The sequence below is a fragment of the Phascolarctos cinereus genome, unplaced genomic scaffold (genome assembly GCF_003287225.1).
Source record: "Phascolarctos cinereus isolate Bilbo 61053 unplaced genomic scaffold, phaCin_HiC Scaffold_2;HRSCAF=192, whole genome shotgun sequence".
NCBI classification, from domain to species: domain Eukaryota; kingdom Metazoa; phylum Chordata; class Mammalia; order Diprotodontia; family Phascolarctidae; genus Phascolarctos; species Phascolarctos cinereus.
Window position 1 is genome coordinate 201,323,459 of NW_027555625.1, and position 26,719 is coordinate 201,350,177.

A 26,719-nucleotide genomic window follows, 5' to 3' on the forward strand; every position below is an offset into this window, starting at 1 on the left:
AGAGCAGACTGGGCAGATTTCCATAGTTCCAGACCACAGGATAGAGTGTCTAGAGACAGTGAGTTCTTACCCGGCTCCTCCTGTCTGGGACAGTTCAGGAAAAAAAAAAAGGGCACATGTTTCCCCACTGAGTAAATATTCCAATGTCCTATGAGCTAAGTCCACCCAGTATGTAGAGCTGGAAGTCACCTAAAACACTTAATAAATGCTTGTTGACTGACACGTAGCCCAATAATTTTTTTTTACTAATGAGGAATATGAGGGTCAGAGAAACTAAATGACTTTTCAGAGGCCACTTGGGTACTAAGTGACAGAGTTAGGATTCCAGTGCAGGTCAAGCCTGGTCTTCTGCACACAAATCTCATCTCTTTCCAATATACTCTACTGGTTCCATTATCTTTGTCCTATTCAAAAGTAATAAGCACGAAGCCCATTTATTGGCAAAGCTCCTCCTGACTTCAAAAACTTCTGTAGAAAAACATGGAGAAGGATGACCAGCTGTTTTATTTCTCTGCTGATGAGAAGGCAAGGAGGAAATAGGTTTGAGTTACAGCAGGAGGGATGGAGTGTGTAGATGTAAGAAACAACAATTTGAAAATCAAGGTTGTGAAACAGTGGAGGAAGTTGTCATGGGAGGCTGTGGAATCTCCCTCTCAGAAGGTCATTTAAGATTCTCCAGATGTTCTGAAGAACATCTACCCGGTAAGATTTAATTTAGGTTTGTGCCGGAACTGGGGTTTTACTAGTTTGGTGATCTTGGGCAAATCATTTTCTCTCCCTGGCCCTCGATTTCCACCACTGTAAAATGAAAAGGGTAGATGATCTTGAAGGTCTTGTGCAGTTCTGAGATTTTATGATTCTATATAAGTGTAAGATGATCCTTGCTGAACTTGCTCTTTTCTCAGATACTGCAAAGCCTCATCTTGCTCAGCACCTGAAGTAACATCAATGTCATTGGAACTTTGTTTCTCAGGGACTGCAACTTGATATATTCTTAAAACATCACTACCATTTCTCAATATGACCTTCTCTCTTGATTCTCTCTTATAATAAGTACCATCCCTGAAATGTCTTCCATAGAGAAGACTGGGCAAATTGGCAGGCTGGGGTGCTTCCTCTCACACACAGGTTCCTAGAAAGCCATCAGAGGTTCAAGGTAACCTGTATGTCAGCAGCCACTCAATGCTACGACTCATGAGCCATCCCTAATATTTATTTTTAAAAATTTACTAGTATCATCTGTTTTTACATTTCTTTCATTTTCAAATGTATCCTCCCCTCACCCCTCATTAGCAAAACCCCCTTATAAAAAAGAATAAAAAGAGAGAAATAACAGTTCAGCAAAACCAACATGATGAGGTTACTATTAACAGCCATCCAGAGAACACCTTAGTTTAAATAGAAGACATCTAACCAAATAGCATAGCAAATAAAATGTTAAGAGGTTCCCCCCTCCATAAGCTTATGAGATACATTCTTCCACAAATTACCACCGTACTGTGAAATGAGAGAGGGCATAAATAGAAAACACACAATCAGGGATTATGCAGAGAAGGCACACATTTTGGCCTTTGCATGGCCAGGGCATATGCTTGGTTTGGGTAACTCATACTTTGATGCAGCAGTGCAGCTAATGTCTTCTAGTGATGCCATCATGCCATTCTCCCCTGAGTGCTTTGTTTCTGTTAGGTTTCATGTCTCAGGTTTCCAATGGATATCATACTTCTTCTGGTTGGCGTCTTCACTGGTCTTGTGGTTGCCACACTTCTTTGTGCTTCCAGTTTCATGGTTGATCTCTTTGGGACTGTCTGCTGGCCATATTAATTCTTGTTTGCTAAGAGATAGTGATTAGAAAGCATCTTCTAAATAAGGATGGGACTTATAGCTCTTTTAGTTCATAGCAAAGGCAATAAACCAACCACACCTGGCTAAGGGCAGCTGAATAAAAGCCAGGCCAAGATTATATTCTTTGGGCTGATTATGGCTGGTACTGAATTTAAGTCCATTAACTCAGATACCTATTTGATTTAGGGTTAGAAATTCCCTGATATACATTTGGAGGTCACAAGGAGCTTCACAAAGGGCTAAACAGGATTTAATAAGGAATTTCTAATGGACTTAAATTCAACACCAGGCACTATCAGTCCAAAGAATATAATTAATCTCCATGATCCTTTCTGTCTCTTTTTTCATCATGAATGCTTCCCCTGTCTATAGATATGAAAAGTAATTTTTTTTTTGGTGAGGCAATTAGGGTTAAGTGACTTGCCCAAAGTCACACAGCTAGTAAGTGTCAAGTGTCTGAGGCTGGATTTGAACTCAGGTCTTCCTGACTCTAAGGCTAGAGCTCTATCCACTGCGCCACCTAGCGGCCCCTGAAAGATAATTTCTTGATTTGATTATATATCATTAGGAATTTATCTTAGCATATGAGATGTTCTATGCCCAATTTCTGCCAAACTGCTTTCAAGTTTTTCCAGAAGTTTTCTGATAAATGATGAGTTCTTTCCCCAGTAACTACAGTCTTTCCTTTTAAAGAAAATTATGCTACTTTGTTCACTTTCTTCTGTATGTCGTGTACCTAATCTATTCCACTGGTCAACCTTTATTTTAACAAGTGCCAAATCATTTTCATGATTACTAAAGTCCATTTTATTTCCAAGATCTTCTTTGTTCCTTACTTATGATTCTCTACTCCTGTCTCTGTGTTCTTGTGTTAGCCATTCTCCATGTCTGGAATGTACTCTCCTCACATCTACTACATAAAATCCTTCTCATCCTTTAAGATGCAGCTTAGGCACCAATTAGGCATGAAGTCATTCCTAACACCCCTAACTGCTAGTACCCATCCCTCTCAAACTGCCTTGTATTTAACTATTTCATGCATTTATTTGTATTTATTCACTTTATATCTATACTCTGTATACTTATATATGTGCTTATTGTTTTCCCCATATGAGCGGAAGCTCCTTCTGAGTAGGAATTTTTTTCTTCTTTGCACTTGTATCTCTGGTGCCTAGCACAGTGATTGGCAGGTTGCAGTTGGCACTCAGTAAATATTTGTTGATCAGTCAATTGATATGAAAATAGATCTGTTGTTGTCCAGTCATTTTTCAGCATTTCCTTCTCTAGCTCATTTTGCAGATGAGGAAATGAGGCAAAAGGGTTAAGTGACTTACCTAGGGTCACACAGCTACTAAGTATCTGAGGCACGTTGAACTCAGGAAGATGAATCTTCCTTACTTCAAGTCTGGCACCCTAACCTCTGCACCAACCAGCTGCCCCAAAATAGATCTAAGAAAGAACAAAACCAAAGGAAATTAATATAATTATACTCTACCCTTCTGGCCTTACATTCCCGACTTTATTATGGATACCCGTCAGGGGCAAAAATCTCCTTGCCTTTGACTGGCGCAAAGCCTGCTATCACCTGACATAAAGAAAAATAGTCAAGCAAAACTGGCCAATGCAGAGACCTTTACTGTCTACATATACTACATTTGACATTGAATTCACTTTTCACTCAAATGTGAAATTTTCTCTACAAGTTTCTTAGAATTAATGAAAGAAGTCTTGGCTATAATAACTGAAACTGAGGCTTTTGAAGGGTGGATGTGACATCATAGTGCAGTAGAGAAGAGGCTGAAATGGTTATAATCATTGAAGATCCTTTTGGATTCCTGTTTCTGTTATCTACTGGGTTAGCTATCTTTCTCAGCTTTGTGCCATCTGGATTTAATAAGCAAACCATCTATGCCTTTATTTAAGTCATTGACAAAAACGTTAAATAGCACAGGGCTAAGTAGAGCTCTCTAGGGTACTCCACTATACCACCTCCTGCTACACTGATGCTGAACCATTAACATATCCTCTTTGAGTCTGGCCATCCAAACTTTTAATATATCTGATTATATTTTTGTCTAATCCATATTTCTCTATCTTCTCCACATGAGATCTTTATAAAAAATTTTGCTAAAATCTAGGTAAACCATCTCCAAGCATCTACCTTATCTATTAGTTTAGTAAAAGCAGAGACTTTATTTTTTCCTTTTAAAAATATGTTTTCATTTATTTCATTAGATATTTCCCAACTAATGTAAAAAAAATTACCAATCTTTTAAAAAAAATTTTTGAGTTCCAAATTCTCTCCTTCCCATCTATCCACCCTACTTCTTTCAGAAGGCAAGCAATTTGATATTGATTATACGTATAAAGTCAAAACTTGTTTCCATATTAGCTATGCTGCAAAAGAAAGCAAAGACAAAAACAAGAAAAATAAAGTTAAAAAGTATGCTTCAATACTATTTGCTATTTTTTTCTTCTGTTGCGTTTTGTTTCCTCTTTCTGGCAGTTCCTCCTATTGGTTCTAATTCTTACTTACAATATCACTAATGTGAAAATATGTTTAATAGGAATGTATATATATAGCCTATGGTTTGTGCACCATCTTGAGGAGGGAGATGAGAGGGAGGGAGAGAAAAATTTAAAACTCAAAAGCTTATGGAAGTGATTGTTGATAATTCAAAATAAATTAATAAAAAAAAGAGGGAAAAAAAGTAAGCTTCAATCTGCAATCAGAGTTTATCGGTTATTTCTTTTTTTATCTACTTAACAGTATTTTATTTTTTTCCAATTATGTGTAAAGATAGTTTTCAACATTAACTTTTATAAGATTTTGAGTTCCAAATTTTTTTCTCCCTCCCCTCCCTCCAAGACAGCAAACAATCTGGTATAGGCTGTACATGTACAATCATATTAAATATATTTCCACATTAGTCATGTTGTGAAAGAAGAATCAGAACAAAAGGGAAAAAGCATGAGAAAGAAAAAAACCAAAAAAATAGAGAGAATAGTATACTTCGATCTACATTCAGACTCCATAGTTCTTTCTCTAGATGTGGATAAATTTCCATCATGAGTGTTTAGAAATTGGCTAGATTGTTGTATTGGTGAGAAAAGCTAATTCTATAATAGTTGATCATCGTACAATGTTGCTTACTGTGTACAATCTTCTCCTGATTCTGCTCACTTCTCTCAGCAAACAGTTCATGTAAATCTTTCCAGATTTTTCTAAAACTATTCTGCTTATCATTTCTTATAGCACAATAGTATTCTATAACATTCATATACCACAACTTGTGCAACTGTTCATCAATTGATGGGCACCCTCTCAATTTCCAATTCTTTGCTACCACAAAAAAGAGCTACTATAAATATTTTTGTACATATGGGTCCATTACCATTTTTTATGATCTCTTTGGGATACATACCTAGTAGTGGTATTGCTGGATCAAAGGGGGTATGCACAGTTTATAGCCCTTTGGGCACAGTTCTAAATTGTTCTCCAGAATGGTTGGATCACTTCACAACTCCAACAATGCATTACTGCTCCAATTTTCCCACATCTTCTCCAACATTTATTATTTTCCTTTTTTGTCATATTAGCCAATTGAATAGGTATGAGGTGGTACCTCAGAGTTGTTTTAATTGGCATTTCTCTACCTAATAGTGATTTAGAGCATTTTTCATATGACTATAGATAGCTTCAATTTCTTCATCTGAAAATTGCCTGTTCATATGCTTTGACAATTTATCAATTGGGGAAAACCTAGAGATTTTAAGAAATGAAGGTTAGAAAGGTATACATTTCAGAGACAGCAGACCTAGCCAGTGCAAAGGCACAGGAATGAGAGATAGAATGTTATGTAAGGAGAACAGCAAGTGGACCAATTTGGCTGGAATGTAGAATGCCTGAAAAAGAATGATAAATAATTAGGTTGGTCCTTGGTCCCAGACAATCCTCTGACTTGGGTTTAGAAATTTCGTGTTAATGTTTGTTAAGAGAATCTGGTTGTGAGGCTGTGTCCCCCAAATCGATTTCAGAGACATCTCTTCCTCCCCCAACCCCACAAGAACTATGTGGAGGGTGGGGCCATGAGGCTCCTTTGGCTGCCCCATCCTTCTACAGCTGCATGCCAGTGAAGCTAAGGTAAAAACAAAAAGCTAGGCAAAAGAGAGAGGGCCATTAACCTGTGCTCTTGCTTTACATTCCTGCCTTTATTATGTGTACTGTCAGTAAATAATGTGCTGAATTTTAGCTACAAACCTAACTGTTTTCCTTATATTCTTATCCCCATATACATATTTACACATAAATATATGGTGTTGCAGTCGTGGAGATATCCGAGCACCAGGAAGTCTTTTGGATTGAGCTCAATTGTGAAAGTATCAGATGGCTCAGAGGTTGAATCCTCGAGTTCTTGTGTAGTCTGTGGCCAAGTCTTATATGGCTTGAGAGATAAGGTGTGGAGTACAACCAAGGGACAAGTGGAGGGGTGATAATGTGTCTTCTGAAATACACTGAGATGGAGGGGTCCTGAATTCATGTGGGTGGGACTTTTTAATGCCCTACAGGGAGGTGCTGAAACCAGCTCTTACAATCCAGAGAAACCAGCTGTTAAATTTTCTACATGAGCATTTACACTCCAGAAATCAACCAACACCATAAACCAGGGCCTGATTTACTGTTTTACTCATTATATAGACTTGAGTAATGGAGAAAATGTTAATAATACAGATTAAACTTAAAGGTTTGTTACATACACCTTTTTTCCCCCCTGGAGACCTGATTGTTAAACATTTACTAGCATACCACTGCCCTTAGGTGACAAGGAAGCTGAGTCAAGAAATAAAGGGGCCAGCCAAGTCCAGGTCCAGCTTGGTTGCCTTTTAGAGAAAACTAAACAGCAGAGAGGAAAAGGAACCTTGGTCCTACAACAACTGTGTTATCCTGAGAAAAGACTTATGGGAAAACCACGTGCAAAAGTCTGCAAAAAAGGCTTTTTCTCCACTTAACAGGTATGGGGCATCAATGTTAGTACACCCATGTTAGAATCATACTCCTATTCCCATAGTTATTGCTCAGTCAGTATGACATAAAAGATACTTACCTGAGTCAAGGGAAACTGTTTCTGCAGAAGTTTGCTTCTGGGGTGGAAAGAGGAGTCAAACTCATAGAACAAAGAATGTCAGAGCTGGAAAGGACCTTAGAATATAGAATATCAAAGGGATTGTATATCTAGTCCAACCCTTCCATTTTATAGAGGAGTAAACTGAGGTTTATAGAAAGGAAGTGTTATTTAGGGTATGTTGTTGCATCATTATCACTTTTGTTCACATAATCATTAATTGTTTCTACGATTTGTTCTTTTACCCACTCATTATTTAATTGTTAAAAGATTTCATTGTTAGTCTGCATTTGGTTCTGGGTCTTTTGTTTGTGTTCTCTGAACTGATTATCATTTTTATTGTGTCATGGTCTATAAAGGATGTAGTTGCTATTTCTGATTTTTTACATTTGTTTGCAATATCTTTGTATCCTAATACACTGTCAAGTTTTATAAAAGTTTCAGGTGGTGCTGAGAAAGATGCATATGCTTTAGAAGTCCCATTTAGAAGATGCAATGTCTTCATCTCTAATTTCTCTAGAAATTTGTTCAGTTCTATATTTTCCCTTTTGTTGATCTTTCTGTTAAACATATCCAAAACTGAGAGAGGATCATTGAAATCTCCTGTCATTATTTTGTTGCTGTCTATGTCTTCTTGTAGTTCAGTTAATTTTTCATTTGTGAATTTAGATGTTAGGGCATTTAGAGCACTTAAATTCAATATTGATATCGGTTTCTTGCTTATGGTTATTTTCAGCATCATGTGGTTTCCTTATTTATCGCTTTTGTGTTATGCATGTTTGTTTTTGCTTTGTCTGATAGCATGACTACAACTCCTGGATTTTTTTTTTTGGCTAGGCAATAGGGTTAAGTGACTTGCCTGGGGTCACACAACTAGTGTCAAGTGTTTGGTCTAAGGTCAGATTTGAACTCAGGTCCTTCTGAATCCAGGGCTAGTGCTCTGTGGATCCACTGTGCCACCTAGCTGCCCCCACTCCTGGATTTAAAAAAAAAAATTCACCTGATACATACTACATTTTATTCTAGCCCCTCTTTGTTTAATTCTTTGTATGCATTTGCTTTTTAGGTGTGTTTTTTGTAAGCGACAGATGGTAGGGTTTTGTTTTCTTAGCCAATCTATCATTTTTCCCTTTTATCGTGAAATTTTTTTAAACCTATTTGTATTTAAATTTATAAGAGTTAAGTTCATATTTTTCTCCATTTGTCTCCAATATTTTTTCCCCCAAGTTAGGATCCTTCCCCCCCCTTCTATTAGTGTAGTCCTTTGTGTATCATCAGTTATTTTATCTTAATTTACTTTAAGGCAACCCTATGCCCACCAACTCTTTTCCCCTTACCCTTAAGTCCCCCTGTCCTCCACCTGCCATTTGTTATCCCTTTGCCTTGTTTTGGAGTTTTGCTTAACTTACTAGGCTTTTTTTTTTTAAGATTTCTTCTTTTTGTCTAGTTATTTAGTTCTTTTCTTCTTTTCTCCCTCTCACTGAAGTCAAGTAAAATCTTTTTTTCTCTCCTTCAACTTGTTTAATAAAACATTGGTTTTAAAATTTCATTTCTGGGGTCTTTGTCTAAAAAGACTTTCTTTCCTTCTTTCTTTTCATTATTTATCTTTCCTTTCTGGCTAGTCTAAGCTTTTATTCATTGATTCATGGCCCTTGTACTTGGTCCTTCTTTAGTCTCTTTTACTCATGAGATTAAAGCTTCTAAGGTAACTATTTTAGGTTCTTTCTTTTAAATATCTTCTGTGTTGTTGGCCTTACAGATATGACTCCTTTGTCCTCTTTTTCTGTTATCCTTCACTCTTGGGAATGCCAATCCTTACAGATGATGGAGGGGATATTGCCCCATGGTAGGAATTTGCCTGTGTCTCTAATTGTGCAGTTCATTCTTAACCTTTGCTCTCTCCATGATTACTTTCCCCACTTCCCCTCCCCCACTCCCCTTTGCCATGAAATCTCCTTCCTGGGTTCATGACCTTCTACTCTTCTGGCTGTCAGTTGGCCCCCGGATTCCTGATTCCTCTCCTCCTGATGCAGGATCAGTGGTTTCTTTAAGCACCAAATCCTAAGCCTTGTAAGGTCTCATTGGAAGGTCTCAGGCTCCCTCTATAGAATATCATTCTTTATCCATGGGAGCACTCTTCGACTACTGAAACAAGATTATTTCTCTCTGTCTCTCCTCCTATTTGAATGCCTCTTTTTGCCTCCTCATCAATTATCCTGCGTGTTCTCTTCTTTCTAAGACATTACAGGAGTTATTTTCCTTCAGTGTTAACCTTTCACTTGATCAGGGCACGTCACATTCCCCTCTTTATTTCTCTGCTCTTCCCTTTTATGTACTCCACCCCCCATTCTGTAATTCAGTCTCAGAAAAAAAAATTGATTCACCTGTGAGGTTTGTGAAGTTTAGTCCATGATGCTTCAGGCCTTTTTCTCCGCCATCACTTCTGTTTGACTTGTACTTTCACCCTTGTCTCCTTTTGAGCTTTTAGAAAGAAATCTCTTAGCGGTTGCTGTCTCTTGTTATTTTGTTATTATCCTTGGTTGCTTTATTTGTTTAGCTTTCTCCTATTTTTGTTGCCTTGAATGTTTGTAAAACAAAGCATTCATTCAAGTCTGGTTTCCATTCTAGTAATGTTTCAAAAGCCACTTTTCTTTTGTACATCCAGCTTTTGTTTTGTTTTGTTTTGTTTTTTGTTTTTCATTAATGATTAGTCTCTGGTGAACTCCTTTGCTCTTTGGGACTCGTTATTCCATTCCTTCCTGAAGCTTCTGGTGAGTGCAGAATAATGTTATGTTACTTGAATTAACTTTTCTTTATATTTGAATACCTTTCTCCTGGTCCCTTGCAAAATCTGTTGTTTGTCATTGGAATCATTCAATTTAACCCCTATGTATCTTGGATTTTGAAGCATAGGATTTTTTCCTGGAGTCAATTTATATAGTCTTTCATTTGGCTCTTTGTTTTCTATGTTCAGAAGTTCTGGGCAGTTTTATATTATTATTTCTTGCATTACAACATTCAGTTCTTTTTAATTATCCTGATCTTCTTTTCTCTATGTATGCTGTAGTAGGATCAATATATTTTGCTTGTATGGAAAACGTGTTTTTTTTTCTATCTTATTACTTTTTGCTTCTATTCTTCTGGATTGTCCTTCACTTCTGTGTATTCACATTTCCAATAAATTATTCTCTCTTATGTTTTGTTGTTGAAACTTACCAACATAGATTCAAGTTTTTCTATGCTGCCAATTATTTATGCCACACAAGCCATAAATTCCGCTTTCATAATTCTTATTTCTCTTTTAAACAACTCAGGAACATTCTACTGTGGTTCCATGTGGTTCCACGGAGTCTTCTGATTCATCAGGGATTAATTAATTTTCCTTTGTCTTACAATATTTGTCCACAGATGCCTAGTCTCCTTTAGCTGATCTGGAGGCCATATTCCCTTCTGTTATAATGTCTTCCCTACTCTTATGCTCAGGGTCTTTAACTGAGCTTTCTTCCTCCTGAGATATTTGGTGATTTTACTATTTTTCCCTCGTATTTTCCTATTGCTCATTTTCTGATTCCTTCTCCTCTGATTGTGGTTTCCCTGGAGATGAACTTCAAAGCCATCTCAACCTCCTCTCATGCTGGGCAATTCATCCCCTGGCCACTATCTTTACCCTATGTGACTTCTGGGTTCACAGATTTGGCTCTAGCTGAATGCTGGGCTCTTTTCTTCAGGCTCAGTAGAGTGCTACATACAGCCACATATGTCCTGTCCTAGCTGTCTCTGTTTCTCAGTTTTCTGGCTGACCTCTGTGGCAGCACAGGGTGCTGCCACTACGCTGTCCCTGCCATAACAAGTGTCTGACTGTTGGTTTTCTGAGGCATAAGTGAAGGGGAGAGGTGTCAAATTGAATTCTGTTGCAAGCCTGTGGATATATAAGTCACTTAACTGCTATTCACCTCAGTTTCAGCACCTGCCTCACAGGGTTGTTGTCAGAATCAAACGAGATAATATTTGTGAAAAGCACTGGTGCAGTGCCTAGGACGCAGTAGGCACTATATCGATATGTACTCCCTTTTCTCTTCTCTCTCTCCCGCATCCTGATCAGCCAAGCCCAAGCACAGTGGGTGGTTGGGGGCCAAGTAAGTATATTAGGCACTACGGATCGGACTTCTCTGCTGTTAGTTTATTGGGTTGTTAGCTCAGTAGGTTTCTTGTTGTCCTGGGTCATGGAGACAGCTGAAATGGCTTTCTCTTTGCTCATTATTCCAATTTTCCAGAGACTGTGAGGATCAGTGAAAATATCTAGCCCTCTATTCCATTGCTCAAGTCCCAATGTCATTTCTTCTACATCACAAGAACCTCACAAAAATACTATATCATACATACAGGTATTACGATTTTTCAAATTTATGAAGACACTATTGTGATCGGTAAAATACGAACTCATGTAAAAGCATTACTGAATTCGTGGTAGCTTTTTTGTCATTATGCATTTTTTCAGTCAAGAGATACTATGAAATATTATACATGGATAGCATAAGCACTATCATGTGAGGAGTGGTCCAAAACTTTTAAGAGGTTTTCATATTCTAAAATCATCTTTACTTCAAGTGAAACGATGAATGTCAATCACTTTATAACTGCAAGTACTATGGAAGTGTCACTATACTGCATGAAAAGGCTGGGAACCACTGAGCTAGATGATCTTTAAAGGCCATTCCAGCCCTAACATGCTGTAATCTATGAGCTATGTTTGCTGTCTGTAAAGAGGGGAAAACCAGTGTAAGTAAACACTGACCAATGAATACTTCACCAAGTGAAGTTTTAAACAGATCCGAGAGACAATATCATTTAGTGGAAAGCACTGAACTAAGAAAAGAAGACCCAAGTTCTGCTCGAGGTTCTGCTACTTACTGTGTGACTTCTAACAACTTGGATCATCCTCTACAGTCTCTTCCAGCATTAAGTTTGTGACCTTATGCTATGTGAGCTTTTATTTGCTCTCTTCATCTAGCTTGGTTTTGTTTTTTTTTTAAACGATCTACATCCTTTGAGAAAGACCATGAATTGTCAAAATTTCCTGCTTTGGATCTGGTGGGAAGAATGATGAAACTAGAGCAGAGGCCAGCTGCCACTTTTTGGGGAAAGAACAAAAGTTGAGTTATAGGAACTAATCAAGGGGGAACTGCACCATGTTTATAATGCCGTATCATGTGTAGTCGGAGGAAAGCTAGATTTGGAATCAGAGGATTTAGGTTCAAATGATCCTTAAGCTACTTCCTAATGCAAATAGCTATCTTTTCAAAATAAATATCTCTTAGCAATGTTCTGTGGTTTTGAATCTTGGAATAAGATTATCTCCAAGGAATATAATTTTAAGGTGACCTTAAGGGCAATAGATACACATGGGAAGAAACACAGGCTGCCCCATATTTCTGACATTTAAGAAGTAATGCAGGGAAGGAAGGAAGGAAGGAAATAAGCATTTATTAAGCACTGCCGTGTGCCAAACACTGAGCTAAGTGCTTAACAAGAGTTTTATCTGACTCTTCATGACCCCTTTTGGGGTTTTCTTGGCAAAGATACTGGAGTGGTTTGCCATTTCCTTCTCCAGCTCATTTGACAGATGAGGGACTGAGGGAAACAGGGTTAAGTGACTTGCCCAGGATTACACAGCTAGTAAGTATCTGAGCCCAGATTTGAATTTAGGAAGATGAGTCTTCCTGACTCCAGGCCTGACACACTATCCACTGTGCCACCTAGATGCCCTCTGACTATGGTACTACCACATTTTCATACATGCATGTACACACACACACACACACACACACACACACACATCCAGACACATATACTACTCTGTAGTTGACTCTAACCTCTTTAACTCAAGGACTTGTTCATTTCTTGTTTCCCTCCCTTAGTTTATGACCTAGAACGCTCATTTATTCAACAAGCACTTATTATGGGTTATGCTATATGCAAAGTACTATGCTTGTTACAGAAATATGAACATAGAAAATGATAGTCACATCCTCAAGGAGTTTGCCATATATTGCGGAAGGGGGGGGAATATGGATTGCACACCAATAAATATAATACAAGATTGAACAATGGTTCTTAACCTGAGATCCACAGAAAACCCCTCTACCACCTTCCCCGCCAAGGGTTATGGGAATAGATTTCAGGGGGTCTGTGACCTTGGATGGGAAAGAAATATTACATATTTATTTTCATCAATTTCTAACTGAAAGTTAGCATTTCTTTCTATTATAAATTTAAAAAATTATTCTGAGAAGGGGTCCACAGGTTTCACCAGACTGACAAAGGAGTGGATGATGAAAACGCTTAAGAACTCCTAAGACAGAATGTGACAGGGACATAGGGACTGTCCAGACAATGTGGTCTAGGAAATGTTAAGGAGGGAGGGCTCATTCTCAGCAAGGGGTACGTAGGAAGGCTTCACGGAAGAGGAGACACTTAAGTCGGGTCTTAGAGGAAGAGATGGATTTCAATATTCCTAAAGATGTTCTAGACATGGAGAATGGCCCTTATGAGTGAATGAAGGCATAAGAATATAGATACAGTAAAGAACTAGCTTAGTAGTCCAGTTTTGCTGAAATACAGAGTATAGGAAAAGAAGTAATTGGAAACAGGTTGGAGCCATATTGTGTAGGACCTTAAATGATAGATTAAGGAGTTTCTGTTTATTCTAGAGGCAAGCCATTGATGGTTTTTGTTTTTGGTTTTGTTTTATAATGGGAAAGTGACTCAGTCAGATCTGTGCCTTAGGAAGATTATTTTGTAAATATATGAGGATAGATTGGATAGGGCCGAGACAAGTGCCAGAGAGTCCAAGTAGGAGGCTATTATAATAGTCCAAGTTAGAGGTGAATGAATTATGGTGCATAAACACAGAGAGAAGATAGCGGAGGTATAATTGACCAGATTTAGAGCTGATTGTTTGGGGACAGGATGTGAGGGAAAAGGAAACATTGAGGATGACTCAAAGGTTTGAACCTGGGGGACTAGGAGGATGGTGATTCCCAAAATAGCAATAGGGCAGGTTTAAATCAGAAGATAAAAGGCCAGTATTGGATGTGTTGTGTATTTGTGGTCAGAATATCCAGGTGCAGATATCCAGCAAATAAGTGGGGATGTGAGACTGGTGCTCTAGAAAGAAACATCTCTAGTATGAGTATATAAATTCAGGAGCCATCAACACTGAGATGATAATTGAAGCCATGGGAGCATAGGAGATCACCATTCATGAGAGTATGGAGAGAAGAGTGTATGCTTTGCCCACAGTACGGAACAAATGAATGATTGTTGAATCAACCTGGGAAAATAGAAGTTTCCAATTTCACATCATGAGAGATTTAAGAACCTTTGAGTATTGAATTAGGAGGACTCCCTTGTTACTTCAACCCTCTGGGCTGCCATTCTAGGTCTCTAGGGCTGCAGTGATAAAAGTTATTAGTTATCCTCTGGAGATGATATATTTACAGCCCACAAAACTGCTTCCTTTGGCTGACATTTCCAGTCAAAGGAGTACTGAGCTCTCCTTCCTGGAGGACTTAAGATAACTGTGATCCAATTGATTATTATTATAATTATTTTTGAGCTCTTATAACATTTTCCTAGAGAGCTTAAAGGGGAATCATTAAGAAATCACACTCAGAACAGCCTTAAAGTATATAGAGACTTTTTTTTTGAACTTTCAAGTGACTGTGAAGTTTTTAAGGAACACTGAGCAGGTCTGCTGGAAGTACTCATTCGTTCAACAAATATCTAATGATCACCTACTGTACGCCTACAAGTGTCTTAGCAACATAATCTTCCTTCCTTCCTTCCTTCATTCCTTCCCTCCCCTCCTCACTCCTCTCCCTTTGTTCACATGGGGAATCATACCCTTACCTGTGGGTGCTCTGCCCAAAGGAATATAAATTTTCATCACTGAAACATCACAAGATATATTGGGGTTTACAGCTAGATTTTTTCCCCTCTTCCCTACTTATTAAATCTACCATTAAAAAAAATACAAGCCTGGGACAATTAACTCTTTTCTCCCTTGTAGTTTCATTCATGATTTCTGGAAATACAGCACTAGAAAACCAGGCCTTGATAAATCCTATTGGGATTCAAATGGAACTACTTGACCAGGCCTTAAACCCAAATTACTCTGACTCTCACTGATTGGCCCAAGCCTCAGTTAGTCATTGTTTGGGTTTTGATGGCTCAGAGTGAGTGTAAATAGTGGTTGTTTCTATTCTGGCCAGAAACCCTGAGAGTCTTCCCCTTCCAGTTTGATTTTTTTTTTTAAGTAGGCAAACTAGGCCATCTTTTGCCTCATTTCTTACCTATTCTTAAATCACTGAATGGGTGTTGCCTCAGACAAACTGAGACCTGGGGAAGACTTAGCTTAAAAAGATCAAGGTCTCCCACTGCATCTGGGGTCATCTCCAGTTGTCCTGATCTATATCTTGCCACTGGACTCAGAAGACCCTGGAGGAGAGAGTGAGGCTGATGACTTTGCAGAGCTCTGCCTCACTTAAATCCAATTTACTTGCAAGTCAAGATATCACCCTCCTGATATCATTGGTCCTTTTCCAGAATGAAGGACAAACAACAACACTGTATGCTTACAAGTGTGTTAGCAGCATGACATAGTTGAAAAGGTAAATGATTTAGAATTAGATACCTGGATTTGAGTCTCTGCTCTATCATTTGCTGGACACAGGATCTTGGGCAAAACAGAGAATTATAGAGTGTGAAACACACAGAGGGTACAAATTTCAATCTTTCCCAAGGATACATGCATGTGTACATTGCACACACACACACACAAATACACAGACATAGACACACACGCGCACACACACACACACACACACACACACACACACACACACACATACACCTTGTGTTGGCTTTGGCAGCGACAAAGGGCTCAGGAATTAGTAGGGGAAAGGAAGGGTATTAGGAACTGGGAAGAATGGTACTGTGAAGATTTTGCCATTTAATAGAGAAGAGCTATTTGAGAAACAAATCAGTTGCCATGATATTCAGTGAATCATTTATAGCACAAGCTCTGGGGCTGTACTCTCAAATCTCCATTCACACTAACAGGTTGGGTCCCCAAAAGGTGACTTTTCCCCTCAGGGAACTAGGGGTCCCTGAGAGGTCAAGGAGTAATTTTCTAGGGCTATAGCTCATGAGCCCCTATTGGTGTGTTTCCCCCCATGATTATCAGTTGATATCAGCTAGACAGATAATTAGGTTTTAGAAAAGGCTGTTTACTAAGGTGGTATAGTAAGAAAAATTGGCACAAAACATTCCCTTCAAAGTCTGACACCAGTTTATATGGAGTTCAGGGTAAAGTAGCTTAAGCTTAGAGCTCTGGTGGTAAAAAGGAGGAGTGGGGAAGGGTAGCTTCAATCTCCTAGAAGTTCTTTTGCTGGAGTTCTTGAGATGGTTCCCCCTTAGGAATCATGTAGCTTTTCTGTTGAGCTCCTTACAAAGTCCCTTCAGAGCGTCTAGTTTGTCTTCCATTTCCATTATAGGCACTGATGCCAGACACTGCTATTCTGGGATGCTGGTAGGATGCCAGTTGAAAATTCCAAATCCTTTGACCCTTTAAAGTTCACAAGGTCATCCTCTGGCTAAGAAGGAGACAAAAACCTAGGCCAAAGCTATGTATCTCGTTTTCTTCCCCCAAGTAATTCCTTCTCATGGACTTGGCTAGAAAGTTTCTACCACTAAGCCGCCAGATGCTTAAATACTTGATTCCAAAACTAGCTTGCTGGTTTAATACAAGCCCTACAGGGAATGACTAAATCTCCTCAACCAATGCAAATATACTTCCTATGTAATGTCTCTCCATTTCATCCAATGGCTTTCAAGGACTTCTAAAATTGATCAAGGGCTTTTTGCACCAAATCTAAAGCCTTTGATTGATTAACTGATTTAAGAGAAAGTCTTTACCTGGGAGAGATGGTTCCTTTTAAGGGGGGGTAGGATGATGATTGATTGATTGACTCAATGGAACTCTTTAAACCTAGTTTAAACCCAATTTATATGTCAATTTGATTCAGTTGAGAAGACTGAGCTTTTGGTAATGATTGAGGTGGGAGTATCACATACCATTCCTATACATTCAACAAATATTTGTTGTTGTTTCTTGTTGTTTTAGTTGTGTCTGACTGTCCATGACCCCTTTGGGGTTCTCTTGTCAAAGATACTAGAATGATTTGCCATTTCCTTCTCCATATCATTTTACAGATGAAGAAACTGAGGCAAAGAGGTCCATTTCCAGGGTCAAACAGCTAGTAATTATAAGTGCCTGAGGCTGGATTTGAACTCAGGTTTTCTTGACTCCAGACCTGGCACTCTATCCGCTGTGCCACCTAACTGCCCTTAAAAATACTTACTGGCTATTTATCATATGCTGAGTACCAAGGGGGACAGAAAAAGAAATCAATATGACACAGACACAAAATACCCAGTAGGAGAGATAAGATGTGTAAATTGACATGGTAAAGAAACAAGAGCGTCAGGAATTAGGAAATCTAGGTTTCAGTCCCACTCTGTTACTGACTAGCTTTGTGACCTTGGACAAGTCATTTCTTTGCTCTCTTTCTTACCTACAGAATGAAAGGATTGAACTTGATGTTTGCTAAGGCCTTTCTCTGATCTTTCATTCTATGGTCAAGGTCCTTCCTAGCTCTCAAAATCTATGGCTTTTTGAAAATATGAAAAGTGAAATAAAAAACCAAAACAATATGAGAGATGTCACAAGGCAACAAATCATAATTAGCAAGTGAGCAGTACAGATAATAAGATGAGAGAAGGGAGAAATCTCTGGTATGGAGTGATTCAGAAAGACTTCTTGGAGGAGGCTATACTGAACTAGGTCTTTAAGAATAAATAAGATGTGGAAAGGTGAAGAGGAGAGTTAAAAAGGTGAAGTGAGTAGCATGGTTTCAGTTCCATGAAAGGTGAATAAGGGCCCAGGGCAAAACTCTCCAACACTTTTATTAACTAAGACGAGAGACAGCCAGACAGAGAGAAAAACAAACAGATAGATACACACACAGAATGTGAGAGAGAGAGAGAGAGAGAGGAGAGAGAGAGAGAGAGAGAGAGAGAGAGAGAGAGAGAGAGAGAGAGAAAGAGAATGCTTTCTCCTAAGTAGAGTTGGTCATTTTCTGGGGTAGGGCCATTACAGAATCAGAGAAGCCAGAAGAGATCTTAGTGATCATCTCAGTTACAAAGAAGGAAAATGAGACCCACTAAGGGAAGAAACTTAGCCAAAGATATGTGGTGAATAAGAGGTGCAACAAGGGCTTGTACTGAGGACTTCTGACTCTAAGTCCAACACTCTTCCTATTAAATGGGCATGATAATAGCCATATTATTTATCTTATAGGCTTGCTGTGAGAAGCTAGTGAGACAATCAATCAACAAACATTTGTTAAGCATCTATTACATGCCAAATACCAAGCTAAGTGGTAGGAATTCAAAGACAAAAATGAAAAAGTCCCTCATCTAAGGTATTTATATTGCCCCTGAAAGCAGTGTATAAAAGCCTATTATTGTTATTACTTCTCAAATTCAGTTCAACATACATTTATTGCACCTACTATGTGAAGAGCACAGTGGGACAGACAAGTCCAACAAACATTCATTCATTTATTCAATAAGCATTTATTAAGCTCCTACTTTGTGCGAGGCACTGTGGTTGACCATAGGGATATAAAGTAAGAAAGAAACAGTTCCTGCCTTCAGGGAGCTTACATTCTACTGGAGGAAACACAACATACACACAGGTAAGTAAATGCAAAGAAGTACCAAATAATTTTAAGAGGGAGAGAGTGCCAATGACTGGGAGATCAGCAAAGGTTTTACTTAGGTGACTGACACCTTAGATTTGGTTGAAATTAGTTAGGGATTTTGAGGCAGAGATGAGGAGGAAGCCCATTGAAGACGTTGAAGACTACTTACAAAAAAGCACAGAATCAAGAGAAGGAAATGTGTACAGAGAATAACCAGGAGATTGGTTTGACTAGAAGCAGGAGATAGAACATGAGGAGCCAGAAAATGGAATGGAGAGCTTTAAATACCAGGCTGAGAATGTTGTATTTTATTTCAAAGGCAATAAGATACCACCAAAGGTATTTTATTTGAGGAGATTATGTCTCATGATTAGATCTGTGATTTAGGAATATTGATTTGGCAGTTGTATAGAGGAAAGATGAGAAAGGTAAGAGACTGGAGGTAGGGAGACCAACTAGGAGACCACTACAAAAGTCCATGTGAGAGCTGATGAGGACCTATACTACGGTATAGGCTGTGTGAATGGAGAAAAGGAGATGAATGTGAGAATATTATAGAAATAGGTCAGATTTGCCAAAGTATTCTTTGGCAAATGATTGGAAATAGGGGTTGAGTTAAGGATAGCTCCAGGGTTACAGACCTCTAAAGTTATTAAGACCCAGTTGGTGTCCAAATAGCCTTAATTTAGTAGGGAAAATAAGACATGGGTGTGCATCTCTTACCTCACATCCTTCAATGGCTCTGCAAGACATGACACTAGGCAAAAGGAAAGTTATAGGGAAGTAAACTTAGTTCCTAAGGAATAATGCTATAAGTGGAAGATAAATTTCTAGGCAGTAAAAATGTATTAAAGCTTGCAGTAGGTCTTTGCAGAGATCTGAGACTATAATAGGTCATCTAAGTAATGATGCTAAGCTGAGTGGAGTTGAGCTAGCCTGGGGGAGGGAAGTGGGGCAGCTAGGTGGCAGGGTGGATAGAGTGCCTGGCCTGGAATGAGAAAAGCACAAGTTCAAATCCAACCTCAGACACTTACTAGCTGTATGACCTTGGGCAAGTCACCTAACCCTGTTTGCCTCAATTTCTTCATCTGTAAAAATGATCTGGAGAAGGAAATGGCAAACCACTCCAGTATCTTTGCCAAGAAACCCTTCCTCCCCCCCAAAAAAGAAAGGAGTCAGAAAGAATCAGACACAACTAAACAACAAAAGGGAGAGAATTCGAGACTAGGCTGGCTTGCTCTTACGAAGTCAATGAATGGCATTACTGTTGGAGTTTCATTACACAGTGGGGTTTATGATATTATGGAAAAAATTTTTAGGTGTTGTCATTCTTCTTCTCCAGAACAAATCCAATCCCTCTTTTAAGGGATAGCTTTTCAATCGCTTAATGACAGGTATCAAGTCACTGCTAAATCTTTCCTTCAGGCTTAACATTCCAAATTTCCTTCAACTCATTCTTATCTGTTATTCTCTCTAGTACCACACCCTTCCTCCGCTACATCGCCTCCTTCTGGTAGACCTCATCCCTACTTGCTCAAGTGTATCCACATTTTCCATAAAATTTGGCACCAATCCAATAGGAACCAAAAAGGCCTTATTAAATACCGACTGTTCAAGATATTGTACTAGGTATTGGTGAGGCAAAGAAAAAAATGAGAAATGGTCTCTGACCCCAAGAACTTACGTCCTAATAAGGGAACAAATCAGACGTGACACCAAATGCAAAAACATACAAGATGGACTCTGTTAATTCCATCAGACGGCTCCCTAGAGGTTTTTAACACCCTTTTGCTGTCCTGTTCTCCAGCTGTTTAGTCGTTTCAGTTGTGTCTGACTCTTTGTAACCCTACTTGGGGTTTTCTTGGCAAACATACTGGAGTGGTTTGCCGTTTCCTTCTCTGGCTCATTTTACAGATGAGGAAACTGAGGCAAACAGGGTTAAGCAACTTGCCCACTGCCACACAGCTGGTAATTGTCTGAGGTCAGATTTGAATTTAGGAAGATGAGTCTTCCTGAGTCTGGGCCTAGCATTTTGTCAACTACATTCCAGATATTCAGAGCTAAACCTAAGTCATTATAGAAGTTTGACGAGAATTTTATATTTATAAGAAAGGGGAAGATTATAAGCACATACAAATGATGTAGAAGTGAATTCTTCACAGAATTTATAAGGAAGGGATTATATTGGGTGTAAGCAAAGTGCTTCAAAGTTATACAAAGCACCATGTTAGTAGATGGAGACGCTATGGGGACAGAAAAGGAAGAAAGACTCTTAGGTTCATTAGGAACAGGCAGGAAAGGGGGTATTTAGGGATACTAGGAAGTAGGCTGACTGCTGGTATGGGCTAATTGGTGATTAAGGATACCAATATGGACAAAGCAGGGTGATGATAGATTATCTACAAGCCAGTAAGTGAAGGGGCTGTAGAAAGAATGGCATATTACCAGACACAAGCAAATTGTCAGGAAGGAGGTGAGGAGGTTGAAAGGTTCAGACAGAAGAGTTTTAGTCTTGGGTCTTTCCCTGTTTTAGAATGATTCAGGTGTGGGAAATATTGATGGTGTTGGTACTGATTTGGTTTGTGCTCATATATGTATAATATATATTAGTACAGGGAGCAAATTATGATGACACATTCATTCATTCATTCATTCAACAAACATTAAGTGCATATTATGGGCTCTTATGTACAATGTTATAGGAGATACAAAGTTTCTAAAAGAAAAGATCCCTTTTCTCATGGATCAGGACAGGAATTTGGCACATACAAAAAACTAGTACGCATGTAATGAAAATCTTTAATCCCTGAAGGTCTGGAGGGCTACTGGACAGAGATATTGAAATGAGTAAATGCTTTTGGTAAAGAACAACTAAGTAAGTGCCTTTGGTAAAGAACAGACTAGGTAAAATGCCTTTGGTAAGGAACTGTCAAGGGAAAACACACTGATGGGGGCTTGTGGGCTAATGTTAGGAGGATAATTACCCAGAGAGCTATCCTCAGAATCCTGAAAGTAGCAGCAGTTGCCCTTCTGGTGACCCAACCTGATAGAACCTATATGAGTTGGGTAAGTGAGCCCCAAGATAACTGTTTAATGCATATAGTACTACATAATAAGCGTATGACTGAGGTATAGAACAAAGTGCTATATCTAGAGAAGGTCATTATTGACTGGACTATTGATTGGACTTTAAAGGATCTTAATACATGCCCTTGACTCAAACCCTCTTCTTATGTCCTAGGTTCTAAAAGTCTATGTGATTAATGTACAAGCCCTGGCAGATCCCACCAAACCGAGAAGGCTTCAAAACCTTGGACTATATGTCTATTGTCCAAGGATTAGCCTATCAAAAAGATGCATATTTTGGCCACAGCCATCCTTGAAGACTGAATTATAGAGAAGTTGCATCCGTGAAAGTGTCCTTGAAGTACTAAGGTATTGAAAGGATGAATACGGATTCAACAAGTGCAAAAGGGCATTCCAGGGATCAGGGGACAGAGAGAACTCTGTGGCTGAGGCTTCTCATGGCTGTTTCAGGCAAGGACTAACCCATCACTGAGCAGGCCTCAGGGCAGAATCATCTTCAGGGAAGCAAGGCAGCCAGTGCAGAGATAGAACCAAGCAGAAAGGGAGCTGGAAATGACCATGTGTCCATGAGGTCGCTTGCTTAGTTATCTCCCTTCTCTCACAGAGCCCATCTTTGAAACCCACAAAAATCAAGGAGACGACACAAAGAATACTTGATTTGGGATCAAAGAATCACACATTAGAGCTGGAAGGGACCTGAGAAATCCTGTAGTTCAGGCCTCTCATTTTGCAGATGAGGAAACTGAGGCACTGAGAAGCGAAAAGACTTGTTTAAAACCACACAGGTAGGGTATGGTAGAGCCATGATTTCAATCCAGGTCCAGGTAGATGGCAGAAATATCACATAAAAATGATCTTATAGCTTCAGTGCCATCCCAAAATTGGTAATAACAATGAAAGGTCTCAGTGAAATTAGACGACCAACAATATCATTTGTTCTGGAAGAGGAACAAACTCTGTTAGAGTCAAGGTACAGTGTGTTTGACTGGCTGGATTTGACCTCAAAGCTATTTTGGGTGGGTTATTATCAACCTCATTTATGTTAATCCACATTAGAGAAACATTTGGGTTATTTTTTTGTTTCAATTTTTAATTTCCTCTCCAGTTTGGCATTCACAGAAAGACCCTAGAGAATGGTGTGGAATTCAGGTCTACACACACCAACCAAGGCACGTGTGGATACAGCTTGTTTTGACACGGAGAGAAAGGTGGGGAAATAGAACTCATAGTATTTAATTTAAAGCATTTCACTGAACTGCCCAGGAGCAGTTTAGGGTCCTCTAGTTAGTTCAAATAGCAATCTATCACTCTAACTATCTCAGAAACCAATTTAGGAAAGAACCGTTCTTGCACAGTTCAGATAGATAATAGTCTATGTGGGCGTAATGGAATAAGAGAGATATAACTTCAAAGCTATCTTTCTATTTGTTCAAAGCTTGCCCGTGAAAGGGTCCTGGGACAGAGGTTGGGGATGGAGAAAGTAGAATAAAGTAGGGACTAGAAGTCATAGATCAAATTTGTAGACTACTGGAACTGGCAGGAACCTTGGAACAAGGGATTTCAGAACTATTAGGGACCTTGGAACGTAGAACTTAGAATGTCAGAGCTGGCAGTGATCTTAGAACCCAGAAAGTCAGACCCAGAAGGGAACTTTAGAACAAAGACTGGAACCGCTCAGAAGGAAACTTAGAATGGAGAATGTTGAGGCTGAAAAGGGACCTTAAGACATGGTGAAAGTTAGAGCTGGAAAGAACTTGAGAACATAGAATGTTGGGTTTTAGAGCAAAGACTGTCAGAGCTGGGAGAGGACTTAGAACATATTGTAAAAGTTGAGGGAAGACTTTAGAACACAGGCTGTTAGGGCTGGTAAGGACATTAGAGAATCTACAAAGTCTAGGCCCTTTGTTTCATAGAGGAGAACATGAACTTATAGAGGAAAATCGCTTTATTCAAGTTAGGGGTGGAGGTGACACTAGCTCTTCTGTCTCCAGTTCTCTAACTTGGGACTCTTTCCATGATACTACAGTGACGCTGAGACTAAGTATTGCATCAAAGGGAGGGGTGCAAAATGAGACACATGGGCCAGGCAGGTCAGTGAAACACTGAGCCAATTTATTATCTGAGGGTCTGGATTACATAGGGAAAGCTAACAATCATTTCCGGGTGTTCTCACCATTCTTATGTGACTAACCCCACCCATTATGGCATCCTTAATTGTTCACACCTGCTTACCATCAAAGTCTAAGGGTCAGAGTATTCTAACCTTTAGGCAGGAGAAGTTGGTGAGCTAAAGGATCTGAATAATTAAGCCCTTATGGGTAGGAAAAGGAAAAGAGTCAAGCTCTAACCTAAATTCCTTATCCCATATTTAGACTTTCCAGTTCTGGCCCTCAACACTACAGCAGGCTTCATATCCTACTTCCAAATCCCCTTTGTCCTGATACTTGTTTTTTGGTCTTGATATTTTTCTTCATCTGTGAAGTAGGCAGACATTTGAGTTTGAAGTTCATGTTACAGTCATATAATTTAAAAAGAATTCCATACAGTGAAGGTTTCTTTTTTTGGCCTCAGGCATCTACCAGGTGGCTTGCCCGTGGGGAACTTTGTATTTTTAGTCATGTCATCATCAGTAGTGTGGCCCGGATGGGAAAGATGAGAATCCATAAGGTTTGGTACACAGATAGAGAGGAATTAGGGCAGGCTGAAAAGAGGCAGAGCCAGGACCATCAGAAGTCTGAAGCCCAGCTCCCGGTGGGAAGTTGGTGTTTGTTCAGCTACTAGAATTGGGGCTGCTTTGTGTATACCCTTCTGGACTTTTTCTACTATTTAATTCAACAAGCATTCATTGAGTACCTACTATGTGCAAAGGGCAGAGAGTATAAATACAACATAAAAGTCTTTGCCTTTAAAGAGTTTACATTCTATTGGGGTGGGGGGAACACATGTATATAAATAAGGATGGTGTTGTCATTCAGTTGTGTCTGTCTCTTGTGACCCCATTTGGGATTTTCTTGGCAAAGATATTGGAGTGGTTTGCCATTTCCTTCTCTAGCTCATTTTACAGATGAGGAAACTGAGGTAAACAAGGTTAAGTGACTTGCCCAGGGTCACACAGCTAGTAAGTATCTGAGTCCAGATTTGAACTCAGGTCTTCCTGACTCCAGGTCTGGCACTCTATCCACTGTACCACTTAGCTGCCCTATAAATAAGGATAATATAAGATAAAATTAGGAAAGAGAGCTAATGCTGGGGGTGGGGGAAGGGGGAGATCAGGAAGGCTTACTGAGGAGGTGGAACTTGAAGTGAACATTGAAGAAAGATAAGAGACCTGAGAGGTGATGAGGAGGGAGTGCATTTCTGGTTTGGGAGCAGAGTTTGGGTGAATGAACCGAAGTGGGAGATGGGATGTTGTGTGTGGGGAATGGTGTCCAGTATGGCTGAGACTTAGAGTCCATTAAGGGAGGGGTTTGGGATAAAGCTGGAATGGCAGGTTAGATAATAGATTGTGGAGAGCTTACATTTTAACCTAAAAGTAATTGGGAGCCACTTAAGGTTTTTGAGCAGGAGAAGGATGTGGTTAAACCTGTGCCTTAGGAAGATCACTCTGGTAGCTGTTATGAAGTAGGGATTGGAAGGAAGAGAAACTTGGAACTGGGAAATCCAATTAGAAGTCTGTTCTAGCTGTCCAGAAGGTAATTCTAAGGTAAACTAGGGTAGTATCTATATGACAGGTGAGAAGGGGATGTTTGGTAGAGGTATTATGGAGGTGAAATGGATGACACTTGGTATCAGATTGAAAATGCTTTATTGTAATATGAGGAAAGAGTCAAGGATGAATCTGAAGATTCAAACCTGGGACATTCAGAGAACACTAGTGCTCTTAATAGAAATAGCGAAGTTTGGGAGAAGGGCAGGTATAGGGTTGAAGATAATGAGTTCATTACATTTTAGACATATTGAGTTTGAAACATCAATGGGAAGTCCAGATAAAGACATATAGCAGGCAGTTGAGAGTGTATAAATGAATTTCAGGAGAGAGGTTAGGGGTGGATATATAGATTTTAGAGTTATCTGTATAGTGATGGTCATTGAACTCACAGAATCAGGTAAGATCACTAAGGGAGAGAATATATAAAGAAGCAATCAAGGTTCAGGACAGACCCTAGGGAAAACTAATGTTAATGGAGCAGGAGATGAATGGTGACTCAGCAAAGAGATTGAAGAGGAGTAGGACAGGTAGTAGGAGAACCAGAAAAGAGCAGTGTCACAGAAGTCAAAGGAAGAGAGAACGTATCTGTAGGTGCATGTGTGGAGCAACAGTGTCAGAAACTGCATAGAGGTGGAGGAAGATGAGGACTGACAAATGATCATCAGCTTTTAGCAATTGTAAGATGTTGGTAACTGTGGATAAAGCAGTTTCAGTAGAATGGTGGCATTTAAAGCCAGATTGCAAGGGACTGAGAAGTGGGGGGCTGGTGAGGAAATAGAAGTAGCAACAGTAGTGTAAACTTTTATTTCTTTAAGTTTGGCAATGAAAGAGAAGATGGCTGTAGTATGATCATCTGAGAGGATGGTAGGGTAAGTGAAAAATTTTAGACCTGAATATATTTGTAGGTGATGGGAAATGATGTCTAGTTTGATCAGGAGATCAACCAATTAACTAATAAATTGACACACTTTTTTTACAGTAAGCACCTGCTGTATGCAAGATGTTTCATTAGGCATTGGAAATACAAAATCAAAAATGAAACAGTCTCTGCCTCTAAGGAGCTTATATTCTGTGGAGGAAATAACATATAATGTATAAAATATAGAGACTATATAAAAAATAAAATT

At 39.2% G+C, this 26,719-nt stretch overlaps 1 long non-coding RNA gene across 1 annotated transcript in view; it reads right to left on the minus strand.

Moving 5' to 3' along the window:
* Positions 1-1,192: 1,192 nt before the first annotated feature.
* Positions 1,193-26,719, minus strand: part of LOC110212693 (uncharacterized) — a 29,743-nt gene continuing 4,216 nt past the window's right edge. Inside the window, exons 2-3 of the long non-coding RNA XR_002325736.2 lie at positions 3,180-3,294; positions 1,193-1,834 (exon numbers count right to left, since the gene is read on the minus strand). This is a non-coding gene — a long non-coding RNA (uncharacterized LOC110212693). The remainder of the gene's footprint in view (positions 1,835-3,179; positions 3,295-26,719) is intronic.